The sequence below is a fragment of the Tamandua tetradactyla genome, chromosome 1 (genome assembly GCF_023851605.1).
Source record: "Tamandua tetradactyla isolate mTamTet1 chromosome 1, mTamTet1.pri, whole genome shotgun sequence".
In the NCBI taxonomy this organism is placed as follows: domain Eukaryota; kingdom Metazoa; phylum Chordata; class Mammalia; order Pilosa; family Myrmecophagidae; genus Tamandua; species Tamandua tetradactyla.
In genome coordinates this window covers 32,351,534-32,364,803 of record NC_135327.1, presented here as the reverse complement: position 1 = coordinate 32,364,803, position 13,270 = coordinate 32,351,534, and the positions used below count along the sequence as shown (strand labels likewise).

At 41.0% G+C, this 13,270-nt stretch overlaps 1 protein-coding gene and 1 long non-coding RNA gene across 5 annotated transcripts in view; one reads left to right on the top strand and one right to left on the bottom strand.

The window, feature by feature from the left end:
* TSHZ2 (teashirt zinc finger homeobox 2) overlaps nt 1-13,270 on the top strand; it is a 458,954-nt gene that overhangs the window by 181,695 nt on the left and 263,989 nt on the right. The window lies entirely within an intron of this gene.
* Nucleotides 1-13,270, bottom strand: part of LOC143644554 (uncharacterized) — a 28,702-nt gene that overhangs the window by 4,347 nt on the left and 11,085 nt on the right. For both annotated transcript variants that reach the window (XR_013156752.1, XR_013156751.1), the window contains one exon: nt 12,724-12,953. This is a non-coding gene — a long non-coding RNA (uncharacterized LOC143644554). The remainder of the gene's footprint in view (nt 1-12,723; nt 12,954-13,270) is intronic.

The following is a 13,270-nucleotide window of genomic DNA, read 5'->3' as shown; positions in this document are numbered from 1 at the left end:
TGGGTTCGAATCCGCTTAGCGTCTGTATGACCTTGGATGCATTCTTTCCCCAATAATTCTCTTCTGTGCATTGTACTCTTCTGTACAATGGGGTAATGACAGTGTCTGTCTCGTATGATGCTGTGATGTTTCAATGAACCGGTGCTCAGTGCCCAGTGCGTGGAACAATAAACTGCAGCTGTTACTATTATTAAATACAGCCTCTGCCTTCATGAAGCAGAGTTGAAAACAGAAATAAATGACAAAGGGCAAAAGAAGATGGCTTTAACAAAGTAAAATAGAGCAAAATAAAATCACTTATTAATAGGGGATGAGTCAAATAAATTATGGTGTAGCCACATGGTTAAATATTACGTATATTACAGTGATAATAATAATAAGGCAGATCCATATGTACTGTTATGGACCAATTTCTAGCTTTTTTGTTAAATGAACATAGAAATGTGCTGGTGATCTGAGGAGTTAAAAAGGGGATGAGTGGATGGGTATACACATAGATAGGCAGGTAGATGGAAATCATTTTTTGTAAACGCCTGAACATGTTCTGGAAAGATGCACAGGAAAACATAAACAGTGATTGCTTTGAGTTCAGATTTGCAAGGAGCTGGGTGTTGCAAGACAGTCAGGATAATTTTTTTTTTTTACTTTATTAGTTTCTGTATCGTGTACTCTTTATTTCTTATATACAAAGTTCATACAGTGCTTTTAATTTTAAATAGAGCCTCAAATTACACATACACACACACACAATGCAAATTCATAAGAATGTGGTCCTGACCTCAAGGCCAGTAAAATTTAGAAGAGAAGAGAGACATCAGAATGCTGGAGCCACTGAAGAGGTTTTAAAAAGAGGGAGACTCCATGGGGCTGGAAAAAGAGCCAAGTTCTTATGTGGGGGATGTGGGGGTGGGGTGCAGTGAGGTTATGCACCCAAACACTGCCTCCCCCCACCAGCCTCCCCACGGCAGTGAGGTGGAAACTAATCTGAGTAAATGGAAAAGAAGGTGGTGGAGAATAAGAGGGGAAGCTGGCCCCTTGGGTAACATTTAAATCTATGAAGAATAAAATCAAGGAGAAAAAGAAAAAAAAATCAAACAAAATGAGGGGATATTGTTTGCCTGGAGCTTCAAACCTAAGAGTAAACCTTCACAAACCCAGTAGCAGCTGGGAATTGAGGTCTTAATCATTTTCAAAACCAGACTTTGCAAGACGACAGCATAAAAGCTTGGGCATTTTAAACTAAAGCAGGCCACTGTGGTGTGGGGCTGGTGGGTTGGGCTCCTTTCTTAAGTTCTGCCTCTGTTAGGTGTATGCTCACGGTCTCGGCACCCCAGCTTCTTCACTGCAGCACGAGGTAACAGTGCTGACCCCCTGGATTGTTAGAAAGCATCACATTAGTCTGGCACTGAAAGATGAGCTACTACGAAGATTGTGCCTTTGGGGCTGTACAAGTTTCTCCTCCTTAAGTTTTACCTTGACCACACAGTTCCAACAATGGAAAAGTTGAAAAGGAATTTGAGGTATTTGGAATCCAAGGAAGGGAATTCTTAGAGTAATATTCAGAGAAATCCAGAGTCATGTGACAGCTTCTCATTGGACCCCAAACAAACAACAAAAAAGGTGTCATTGTAGGAACAAGTGGGAGAAAAACAGTAAGTGGGAGATTTTCTCAGTCTTTATGTCATCTCACATATTTCTGTGGAATCATATTGAAAAGTTCTAAAAAGGAGCCCACAGCTCCAATTTGGCACAATCCAGCTTGCCTCATCTCTTCCTGAAGATCAATTGAATGCTTTTTTCCTAAACAAAAAGTTTTCATACTGAGCAGATAAACTGTCATGATTGTGGTTGTACAATTCTGATGTCCTCAAAACCTGTAAGAGTTCATAAAATAGGAAAAGTAAATTATCTGTCAGGAAGTACAGTTTTTTGGGTTTTTTTTAATAATGTGTGGATATTATTTTAAATGATGTGTCCTTGAGCAACCCAAATCCTGCTGGTCCACCAGCCCAGGTTGCATGTTCAATTGAGAGAAGACTTGAATTCTCAGATTCATCATTCAAATTCTAAAACAGGAGTTAGAAATAATACCCATTTCTTCTTTCCTGTCCTTTCCTTTTCTCCCCTCACTGAGAAAAATGATAATCCATCCTAGGTCCACACTGGACCCATTGCCTGGTGGACAGGACTATGGATTTCTCGGCCACAACTATGTCAGTGTTCAATGCAGTGTAGACATGTTTTCAAATAAAATTGATGATTGCATATAACCAAAAAAAAAAAAATAGAGGTATGGTAGGAGGGGTGGGGTGGAAAGGAGAAAATGGAGGAATAAGTGGGAGAAAAACAAAAACAAAGAAATAAGAAATTGCATAACATCCATTTCTAAGAGTCTGAATGGCAAATGTTCTTCATGTCTTGTTTTTCCTTTATTTTACAAATGCCTTTTTCTCGGCAAGCTTCCTTTTGCTGACCTTTAAGATGAAATGCAGTGATAGTGGCTTGTGCATGATTCTTGGTTTTGAAATAGTGTTCAGGGGCATGAGCAAGGTGTCACCCATATTCTGTTATTAATCGTTTTCCTCGAGGAATTGTGGTGCCTTGCAGATCACGCTCACATTCATGATCTTGTTTGTCTCTGGTTTGTCCAAAAACCCTGTGGGAAAAGCCAAGTCAGCCTCATCGCCCCTGTTCCACACGTGTGCAACTGAGGCCATGGGCAGGGTGGGCTGGGTAGCGGCTGCCCCACGCCATTCAGTGCATCAAGAAAGTGAGCTAGAATGAGAAATTCCAGGCCCATTCAGATTCCTTAAGTTCCCATCTGTGGGGTCCTGACCTGTGGATTGGATTAAAGGGTGTCCTACAGGCTCATTCCCCCGTCCCTCATTTTAATGTATTCATTTAACTAATTTTTACTGAGCATGTATTAAGTGCCAGATGCTTGTCTGACTGATGGCCTTACAACAGAGATCAGAACAGAGCCCTCTTTCTATAAAGGTTATTTTCTAGCAAGGGAAATCCAGAGTAAAAAATAAAAAATAAACAGGATAAATTCAGATAATCACAAGTGCTTTGAAAGACACACGCAGCTAACACACACAGACATACACCTTTAATTCATATATTTGACATTCATTAGAAAGAATTAAACTCTCCCCTTACTTTTTTACTTTCAAGGTATTTGACAGCAGGTGGGTTATCTGCTACCGTTAGCTTTTGCCTTTCAGTTATAAGGTCATCTTCCCTCCAGGCTTTCCTTTCGCAATCTCTCCCATCAATTTCCCTCTCATTCTCTCTCCTCTTTCTTTCACCCTTTCTCTCTCGTATCTTTAGCTTCTCCCTAAAAGGCCTCAAAGAGCCCCTTCTTGACTGACATAGTTTTTTGTAAACTCCCATAAAAGTCATTGTATAGCCAGCAGGTGTCAGGGGCATGGACCAAGAAACCTTTTGGGAGGAGATTCAACCCATTCCCCAGAGCTGGGAGCCAGCAGGCAGCTTGATCAAAGCCATCTTAATTGGGGGTTGCTAGGGAGCTTTGTAATGATGAAAAACTAAGGGGGACTTGAGACTGAAAATTCCCACCCAACCCCATGCATCTGTCATTGGCCATTCACTTCTGTAGGTGCGACCCCTGCCAACACAAAACTTCCTCATTATGTCACAGAACTCAAGTCAAGGGTAACAGCATATTCACAATTTAACCAAACTTATTTTTATCAAAACCATATTTTTATTTAGGAGCGTATCTCTTCATGCCTTTTACAGCCAACCTCCCTTACCAGAAGAGAGGCGCATACCTGCACCAGTTAGAGGGAAAAGCTTGTCATTTGTTACCCAGCATGGCCTCAGATTCTGGGGCAGATAAAGGATGCTGTGGCTTAATTGAGGATGCAGAGTTAGTGTAAAATATTGGTAAAGGATTTAGACAAGTGTGCATATGAATCACTTCAGGGCGGGGTGGGGGTGGGGGCTCTCATTAAGACACAGATTCTGATTCAGCGAGCCTGAGGAGAGGCCTAAGTGCCTACATTAGCTGAGGAGCTCACAGGTGCTGCCCAAGCTGCAGGGTGATTTCAACTTGACGTTTAATTCCAGTCTCTGTCCCTCGCTGCCTTACAATATCTGCAGGCCCACGGCATCTTTGCCCTCATGGCCTCTTCCTCCACCAAAACATGGTGAAAATGATACTTTCTGGCTGTTTTGTTTAAAGATAAATATATTTATATTACAGATTTAAGCATTTTCTTCTATCTGAAAGTTCCCGGTACCCAATGGAGATAGCAACTCTACTGGCCCATACTGATCTTGTGTTCAAACTCTCTGAGACTTCATTTCTTTATCTGTAAAATGGGAATCACGGTACTTGTCCCATTGTTTTGTGCTCTGTGCTTTTGCCCATGCCTGGGGCATAGTGAGTGCACCGGAAATCCTAGCTTCTGTTATTAAAAGTTGCCTGACTTCTAATACCTGTCATTGTCAAGTGAACTATTGAAAGTCAGATTCTACATACATTACGACTCCTCTCTTAAATCTCTGCTTGATATGTCCTACTGGTTACATGACCTGGATAATTTCCATAAATTAACCTCTTTTACCTTCCATTTCTGTGCTACCCTGCTGTTCCCTTTCTAGAAAGGCCCATCAGCATAGAAGTCATCTCTTGGATGAAGCAGACAGCGATGCCACGCTACCTTGGGCAGTGACACAGAACCTCCCGTGAATTTTCAGGCATTCATTTGCAGCTTGCAATACAGCCCCTGATGGATCGTGAATTAGCTGTCGATTTCTCTGTCACTCTGAGGGGCCAAAGGAACCACGGAGCTAATGGCATTAAGGCACGACCATCACTGTTTTCACGTTCTTTTGTTTCTTTTAGCTCCCAGCCCCGCTTATTTCTAGTATCCTCAATTCTAAGACTTCATTTATGGTAAGGCGTACCACAGACTTAGCAATATTTTTGGGGGGGGGGGGGGAGGAAGTGACAGGTGGAGAAGGAACCCTAGTATTTTAAATATACACCTAAATTGCAAATTTCATCCTAATTTCCTATGAAAATTAAAATAAGGTAGTTTCAGAGTAAAGGAAATGTAGTTGTAGTTTATGTGGTTTGATAAAATTCCATAGTCCCATTAAGGACATGATCAGCTCTAGGTCATCAGCTTCACTTCATAAGAAATAGCAAATGATGGTTTTCCTTTGTAATATTTTTTGATACTTCCAAATAATCATAACATTCAGGCACCAAATGATAGATGAAGAATTTGCTATAAATTTGGATTTTCAAGGTATACTCTTTTTTTCCATTCACTTGTAGGAATTCTTCTCATATGTTCACTTTGGACTAATAATTTAAAATCATAAGTTTTCTTAGATACTTTGAAGGGTGATTCAAATCATTCGTTCATTCAAAACTTAAGCTGTGCTTTCTGTATGATTTTCTTAAAAGGAGGGGAGAGATTAAAACCTAGTCAATTGGTCAGATGGTTTTCTATTTGGTTTATCTTCATTACAGTCCTAAATCTTTCTCTTTGATATATTTTCTGATCCCAGTTCCTTTATTGATGGAAATGCTGCTGTTTTTTGCTGCAAGAGTATCTCTTTCCTCCAAAGTGATTTCACTTTGAATGTCCTTTCATCATTCATTCTTTCAAATAATTCTTCTAAATTCGCTCAAGTCACTTCCAGTCCTGGTATCTCCTCCCAACCTCAATTATGCAATGGAAACTGGGTGTAGGAATTATCAAATCTCTAGACGGGAGACATGGGAAATATTTAGACATATTCACCTAGTTTCACTTCTAGTCATCATTACTTAATCAAATGTGCTGCATCAATAATTTTTGCATAACAGAAAATATCCAAGCAGCTTTACAGATCTGTCTGAAGTATTGTGATGTCCAAAAATCCAAGCAAGCCAAAGGTATTCATCAGGTTGATAAACTGTCCTGATGATTGACAAGGCTTCTGACTGCCCCAAAAACTCTGGGATCAACTGCATGGCTTTCACTCTCTCAGGAGAGACAGCCAGAGTCTCTTCTCTTCTCTACCCTGGTTCTTATGTGACCCATTACCGTTGCTCAGGCTTCCTTTCCTGGGAAGCCTACCACTTCATGTCACTGCGTCACATGTATCTATAGAGCCTTCGGCACGTACACATGTGTAACTTATAAATTTTAAGTTCAAACCAAATCATATCGGGAACCAGAGAAGACAAATGTCAGGGTTTTTGTTGTTGTTGTTGTTTATCCTCAAGGTAAGGATAACAGATTCACCAGCACTTACATAACACCAAAGTCGATTTACATGCTTATTTATTCTGTTGTTCTCTTTTTTAAAAAAAACGGAGTTACCCTAGCAACTGTAATATCACATGATATTCAGACTAGCTGTAACAGAAACACCTTCTGAAAGGAAAATGCACGTTTTACCAGCTGCATCTTATAGACACATAAACTGTTATTTGAAGAATTTTGATCCTTTTTGGAAATGATCAGGTGAGGCTCATGTGGCATTGAGTACTTTTGTCATTAATTACTTCACTGGCTGTAATAAATGATAGAGATGGGGTGGATGGCAGGCTCCTCTACTAAGTCTGTTGGTAGAATTGTAGGCTGTATCATGTTAGCGTATCAGTAGAGAGAGCACACACCCAACTCCATCTTTCATTACATTTTTGCATATGGGTAGAATTTAGTACTTCATTCAAAACTTTGTTCTAATTTTAAGAATGATGGCATTTTCCCTGGAGGGATGGTTTGCTTTGTCTAAAGCAGAGTGTCTGAGAGAACTACCCTAAACTAGAAGAGATCAGCAAGAAACTGCAAAGGCTTAGTCACGTCAGCTGAGTTGGGCTGCACTCAAGTTTTAAAATTTAATTTGCTTATGTGTGAGGGAAAATGCAGCTTTTTGCAGGGATCACACCAGGGCAGCTGTTGCTGACTTTGATTCTGTTTGGGCCACTCAGGATAAATAAAGCAACATGGGAGAATCCTGTGACTTCTAAAAATTCATGTAGGAAGGACGCAAACGCTAACGTGCTTCTTTATACATCCCGCCAAAGTATGTTCAATTGGCAACCCCTGATCTTGTAGAAAACCTGAATCAACTCCCACACATTTCTATTCAAGCCCTCCAAAGGCTGCCCATCACACTTAGCTGCCTGGACTGACTCCTGACCGCTTCCCCTGTCTTGCTGTCACATCTCTCCCCCTCTGATAGTACTCTCTAGCCCCTCTCAACTTCCTTCTCTCCACAAGTCTCCAAGCTTCCTCCTGCTTCTGGGTCTTTGCTCTTACTTTCTCACCATTCCTTGCTTAACAGGAGGCCTTCCCTGACCACCCGAGATAAAGAGCGTCTTTCCACATTCCGTTTTCTCTTCCTCTTAGCTTCAGTGACTCCCTGAAATGATATTGTTTATGGGCAAGTTTGCTTCTTTCTTGTCTGCACCCCCTTGAGGCTGTAGAAGCCACATAGATAGGAACCTTGTAGTTCTTTCTCATCAGTGCAGGCCAGCTGGAAGAGCAGGGCCTGAGACATGCAATCGCTGTTCTGTATGTACTTACTCAATAAATGGAAGACTGAAAGAATGTCTGAATGAGTCCCATCTCTAACACTGCAATGGAAATAAACAGAAGCTTAGCATGTCTCTTCAACAACTGCGTTGGGAAGAGAGAGGTCTGGAAAGGTAGATTAGAACTTTTGCAAATCAGAAGCCCTGATGAATGAATTGTGAGGGTCATTGTTTCCATTTATAATTGAGAACTACTCTGAGACAACCAGTGTTGCTGACCACAGAGATTGAATTGAACAAATCACAGTGATAAAAGCCCAAATAAAGATGGATATTAAGAAGTGATGACCACAGCACAGGATCCTCAATTCTCTGACTTTACACCTGGAGACCTTACTGCCCCATTGAACCCCCACTTGTGCTAGATACTGTACTGATCCTTCTGTCTCTTCCTGCCTTCCGTTCTTCTTTCTTCCCTCCCTCCTTCCCTTTTTTCCTCCCTCCTTCCCTTCCTTCCTTCCTTCCTACCTACTTATTTAGTGAGCCCCTCACAGCTCAAGCACAATTTTAGGAAATTCACATTTCCTAAAATAAATTCACATTTATTTTACAAAGATGGTCTAAGTATTATTTTCTGTGCTGATGAAGTGATAAAATAAACAGTGCTTGCCCTCATGGAGTTCCTTATCTTAGCAGATATTAAATGAATGGTTGCAAATAATTAGTGAAATATTTAATGGAATCAAGTTAATTAAATAATTGATTGACTTAGTTAAACAATTACTAATAACTGATTAAAATGGTACACATTTTGCAAGGGAGTGGCTAACTTTTGGCAATCATTTATCAAAAGGCTTTCATTTTCCTTTTGATAAATGTACTCAGAGTAAAAAGCAACCAAAGCAGAATGAATTACTGGGAGGGTTTTCTGTTGACCTTTGCTCCTGATGGTTTAAATATAAAAGCACCTTAATTTCCACCACCACCACCATCACACCTGTAATTCTGTCTGTCTCTCTCTCTCTCTCCTAAGAGGGATAGAGCCTATGCATGTTCAGTGTGACAGTGTTTCAGAACTAGGGCATGAACTATTATTTACTGACATTGAATGAAGTAGTTATCCCATGCCTTTTTCGTTATTACTCAGCTAAGGTGGAACTGTAAAAACTCTCTCGGTCAAGACAGGTGGGCTGGTCCACTCCTCTTTGAACCTGTCATAGCAAGCAAGAGGCACAAAAGCAATGAGTTCAAACTCATTTTTCAATGTTGCCCAGAGAACAGAGTGTACTGGATCCCTGACAGGTGGGCAAAGTGACCGTTCCCCTGCCTGGAAGACAAAAGATCAACTAAATCAGGGCCTTCTCCTGACTCATCCATTCCCACCCTTTGTGATAATGTGAAAAAGTTCAAAGAATATTTTAGAAAAGCTTCTCAAGATAGATGTTTCTCTGGTGAACAGTTCAGGTGTCCCAGTGTTCAAGAGCGCCTTTGAAGTCAAGATTTATTGGAAAAGCAGAAGGGTATGGAGTCCAAGAATTTCCATGGACATGGCCAAGTCCCCTGCCTCCTTGAGTTAAGGTGGTGTTCTTAAGCCAACCCTCATACTGGCTAGTGCCCATTCCCTCCACCTGTGATATTTTACAGTGACCCACACAAAGAACAGTTAGAAGCCAAAATCTCATTTGTCAAAGGAGGCCATACCCAGGGATTTGGGGAATTTGCAAAAATTCTTTGTTCAGATTGTAGGAGGTGGTTCTGCTTGGCAGGATTCAAGACCCTTAGCTATGTGGGAATAGATTTCTCATATACAACCACACATGTGCGCGTGCACACACACAGACACATACTCAGCTCCTTTGCAAGTTTCTCACTCAAAGAGAAGTGATTACACACAAGCTATCAGTGATTTCTTGTCAAGGCAGGAAAAGACAGTGGGCCGGTCAGCGACTGGCCTGTTAGGACCTGATTTCCTGAAGTTGAACCAACTGTGACTGACTTCTATCATGAAGTGGTGTGAACAGAGATTGTCTTACCAGAGGGAAAGTTCATGTTTTCACAAGGTAGAGGGCTGAGAGTATGTAGGATGTGCCAGTCACTTGAGGGAAGTGAGAAGAGGTGACAGAACAGCCACTCCACTGATTTCATCCACCTTTCCGGATGCGTTTTGAGGGGTGGGAGCATGGCTCCAATATCCTTTGTTGGCCTCGAAAGCGTTAGCCTGAGAATGGTGAAAGATGTCCTTACTGGCAATATGACAGCTTCCCCTTACACTATCTAGAAGGCAGGGAAGGCCAAGATGAAAAAATCAGTTCCTTTTTAGTCCCTTCGCCTCTTCAATGGATCAGAACATCTAGAATGTTCTCTATTTTGTGTTGTGTTTTTTTTCTCTTTCTGGCTCCTTGTGACAGCGTGGCTCTCGGACACAGCATCATCAAATAAATTATCTTTCCCTTTTCCTCCCTTTGCTGAACTCCATTCCAAGCACCAAGATCTACTTGTCCTTTTTAGCAATTGAAATACTATATGTACTAGATGAAGCCAAAAAACACTTAGTGAGCTCCTACTGTGTGCCATGCTCTGTACTGCATTTCTGAGAACATAGGAGTAGACAAAACAGAACCAGTCTAGGCTCCTGAGATAAATGTATTTGATTTAATTTTCCTGAAATTTAAGATAATGGTTGTGTTAACATTTTTCAGAGGTGAACAACTGTTTTTTCCCACATTTTATTCCTTTTTTAAAAAAAAAATCACCGGCTTAAAGAAAAAGACAGAAACAAAACATGTGAATTGTTAAATGTTAGAAAATGCAAACAAACAAAAACAAGAAAACAAAACATCTTATTCTCAAATACTCAGAGATGGCCACTATTCATGTCTTATTATACAAACTTCCAGATCTTTTTCTGGGCCTATATGTGTATTTTCAAATAAAATGATATAATACATGTGCTGGAATATAACCTTCTGTTTCCAATCAACAATATCTACTATCCATTTTAATGTATTTTTTTCTTTTTAAATACCCAGACTATGTCCATATATCTACAATTGCATCAAAAATTTCTTTCCTTTTTGGTGAGGTTGATCGGACGGCTACGAAATCCAGAACATCACATCTGGTGGTTTTGTCCCCTAAGTCTTTGCTGTTCTTCCTAAGCCAGGTTCCTTTTTTTTTGACTCTAAGTTGTAGAAGAGATTGAGGCATTTGCGCTGATGAATTTCTTCTTTCTGAACTTGTCTGGAAGCTTCATAGAAGTGATACTGAAAACCTCATGGGTTCAAATGAAATACTCGGGACACATCAGAGGTATGCTCTGTGACATTACCTATGAAAACACATTGTCTGTTTGTCCCAATATTTATTAGTGATGCCAGAAAATAACTTCTGGACTAGAGAGATGGTGGTCTGATTGTTACCCCCTCGTGAAGAGAAAGCAATTCTTCTGCCATTACTTTCTCACTAAATAGATGGCCAGTTCCCCAACAACCTTCACTTAATGGCTCTGATGCTAATTAGTAATCCATGGCCTGATAAAGTAATTTAATTAAGGGGTTTAAAATAATGTCTTCTACATCTATCATCAGAGTGCAAGGTATGAGTTATTGACTCTCAGCCTTTATTTTTCACCATACCCCTTTGACTCAGGATGGAGGACAGTCCACGTTGCACACGGAGGGTGCCATCCTTGGACCTGAAACTTGGGTGGGTTTGTCACGAACATAAGGAACATTTTCCTCAATGCTGTTGTCACATTCTCCTGATGTCACCTCTCCATGCACTGTAACCATCATCAATTATCGATTTGACTTCTATCACATGTTTTTATTAACTTTATTCATAGTTTCCTTTGATTTAAGCACTGGCTAGAGAGAGATAATTGTCAGCATCTCTTTCCAACTCCTAATTCAGTAGTTGCTTAAAATTGGCCATGGCATGAGTATTTATACCATGGAAATCAGCAAATGCTATAAACTAGGGCTTTTTTTTTTTTTTTGAGAGTTACATGTTAAACATTTATCAGCATACCTCAATTTTCAAATTTGACTGAGAATTAGAATTACCTGAAAAATTTTCTATAATACAGATTTCAAAACCCCTCTACAGACTTAATGAATCAGAAACCCTAGGCTTGAAGCTCTGGAAATCTCTGCCTTTTATAAAACTTTCTGGGTAATTGCTTGAGGGTTTGAAGACCCCTGGTCAAGCTGCGAGCTCTAGGAAGGAACCGGCATAGGTGTTCAGATCCATTTCACTTTCTCCAAATCAAGTGGCCCGGAATTTCCCTTCTTGCCACCTGTGCTGTTTGGGGGCAGGATGTCAAAACTTAAGTAGTCCCTTTACTGAAGAGGGTTTTTTTTCACCTGCCTGCAGGCATTCCTCCCTCACCTTTCTTCACTGTCACCTGCCTTTGCTTTGAGTCTTTTATCCCGTTTCCTGGCATCTACCTAAACACAACCACATGGGGGGAGGGAGGCAGCAGCCACCTCATCAATCACTTGGGGAAGGGGCACTTCTTCACAATCGAAACGCAAAAGCAAAAGCCTGCCGCTCTTGGGAGCAAGGTGTGCGCAGAGACACCAGGATTTAAAAACACTGCTACTAATAATGAAAACAATAATAATAAGAAGAAAACATTTTGGAAGAGGCCTAAGAGAAACCCCTAGGGCATAATTTCCCAAATTACCCTTTTGCCATTTTTTTCTTTGTGCCTGGTATTTTAGGGGGACCCTGTCTTTATGTGTAAGTAGCCAAAATGAGTTTTCAGCTGCATGGGAAGCTACCTGATCAATCCCCTTGGCCTGCGCCTCTTAGAATCCAATGTAGCATCGATGCAGGACAGTGATAATGAGCTGGCACTTGCCACACATCTGGGGGCTACCCAGCACCGGTGAAAAAATGTCATGCCCAAATGAGTATTGTTGGCTGCTCATTCCAAGACAACACCAAGAAAACACTGCAGTATTATGAGAGTCCCTGTTCCCTCCGTCGATAGTCTCAAGATGGTTCTTACGTCTGAGCAGGTATCGATTGTGTATAGGTTAGGCCCCCGGTGCCATTTGTCATTTCTGATATAATATCATGTTATCGTTTAAAGCTGTAATGGGAGAGGTGGCTGTGCTTAAAGCAAACCGGTTGTCTCGAGCTTTGATAAATGGCTAGATGGGCTTTGTTTCTGCAGCAGTGAGCAGTTGGCTTGTTATTTGCGTTACCTTTTATCCAAGAATAACTGTGTGATGGGTTCTGGAAGCGAGCAGTATCATTTTGTCAGATGTGGTTCATGGCGAGCCGGGTGGTCCTAGCAGAACAGCTGTGGGATTTTAGCACCCGACAGGATGTTAGCAGAGGGCCTGTGTAAATCTGAAACAACTCAAGCTCCACATGGCTGCTTTTCGTTGAAAAGTTCTCGGCACTGTTTTTTAAGGTGAGAGGACCGGAAGTGCTGAGGGGAGAGAAGAAAAGAATGTGCTCTGGATAATAATGTTTTTCAGATGGAGCATTTCTGAGAAGGAGTGATTTGGGGGGAAAGGGTGATGCTATCACCAGGGAAAATATCAAGTTGCTCATGTGTGGCTGTCTTTACATAAGCATACCTCCAGCCTCCACTATTGCAATGCATGCAGCTCCAGCTACCTGTGTGCTGCCCCCCTTCTGGTGACATGGCTCTCTTCATACATCATTAGAACCCTCACAAATTTGGCACATTGCAAATCTGGAATATTCTGTTCCTGTACCTGAAGGTATTCGTGGGTTGAAATT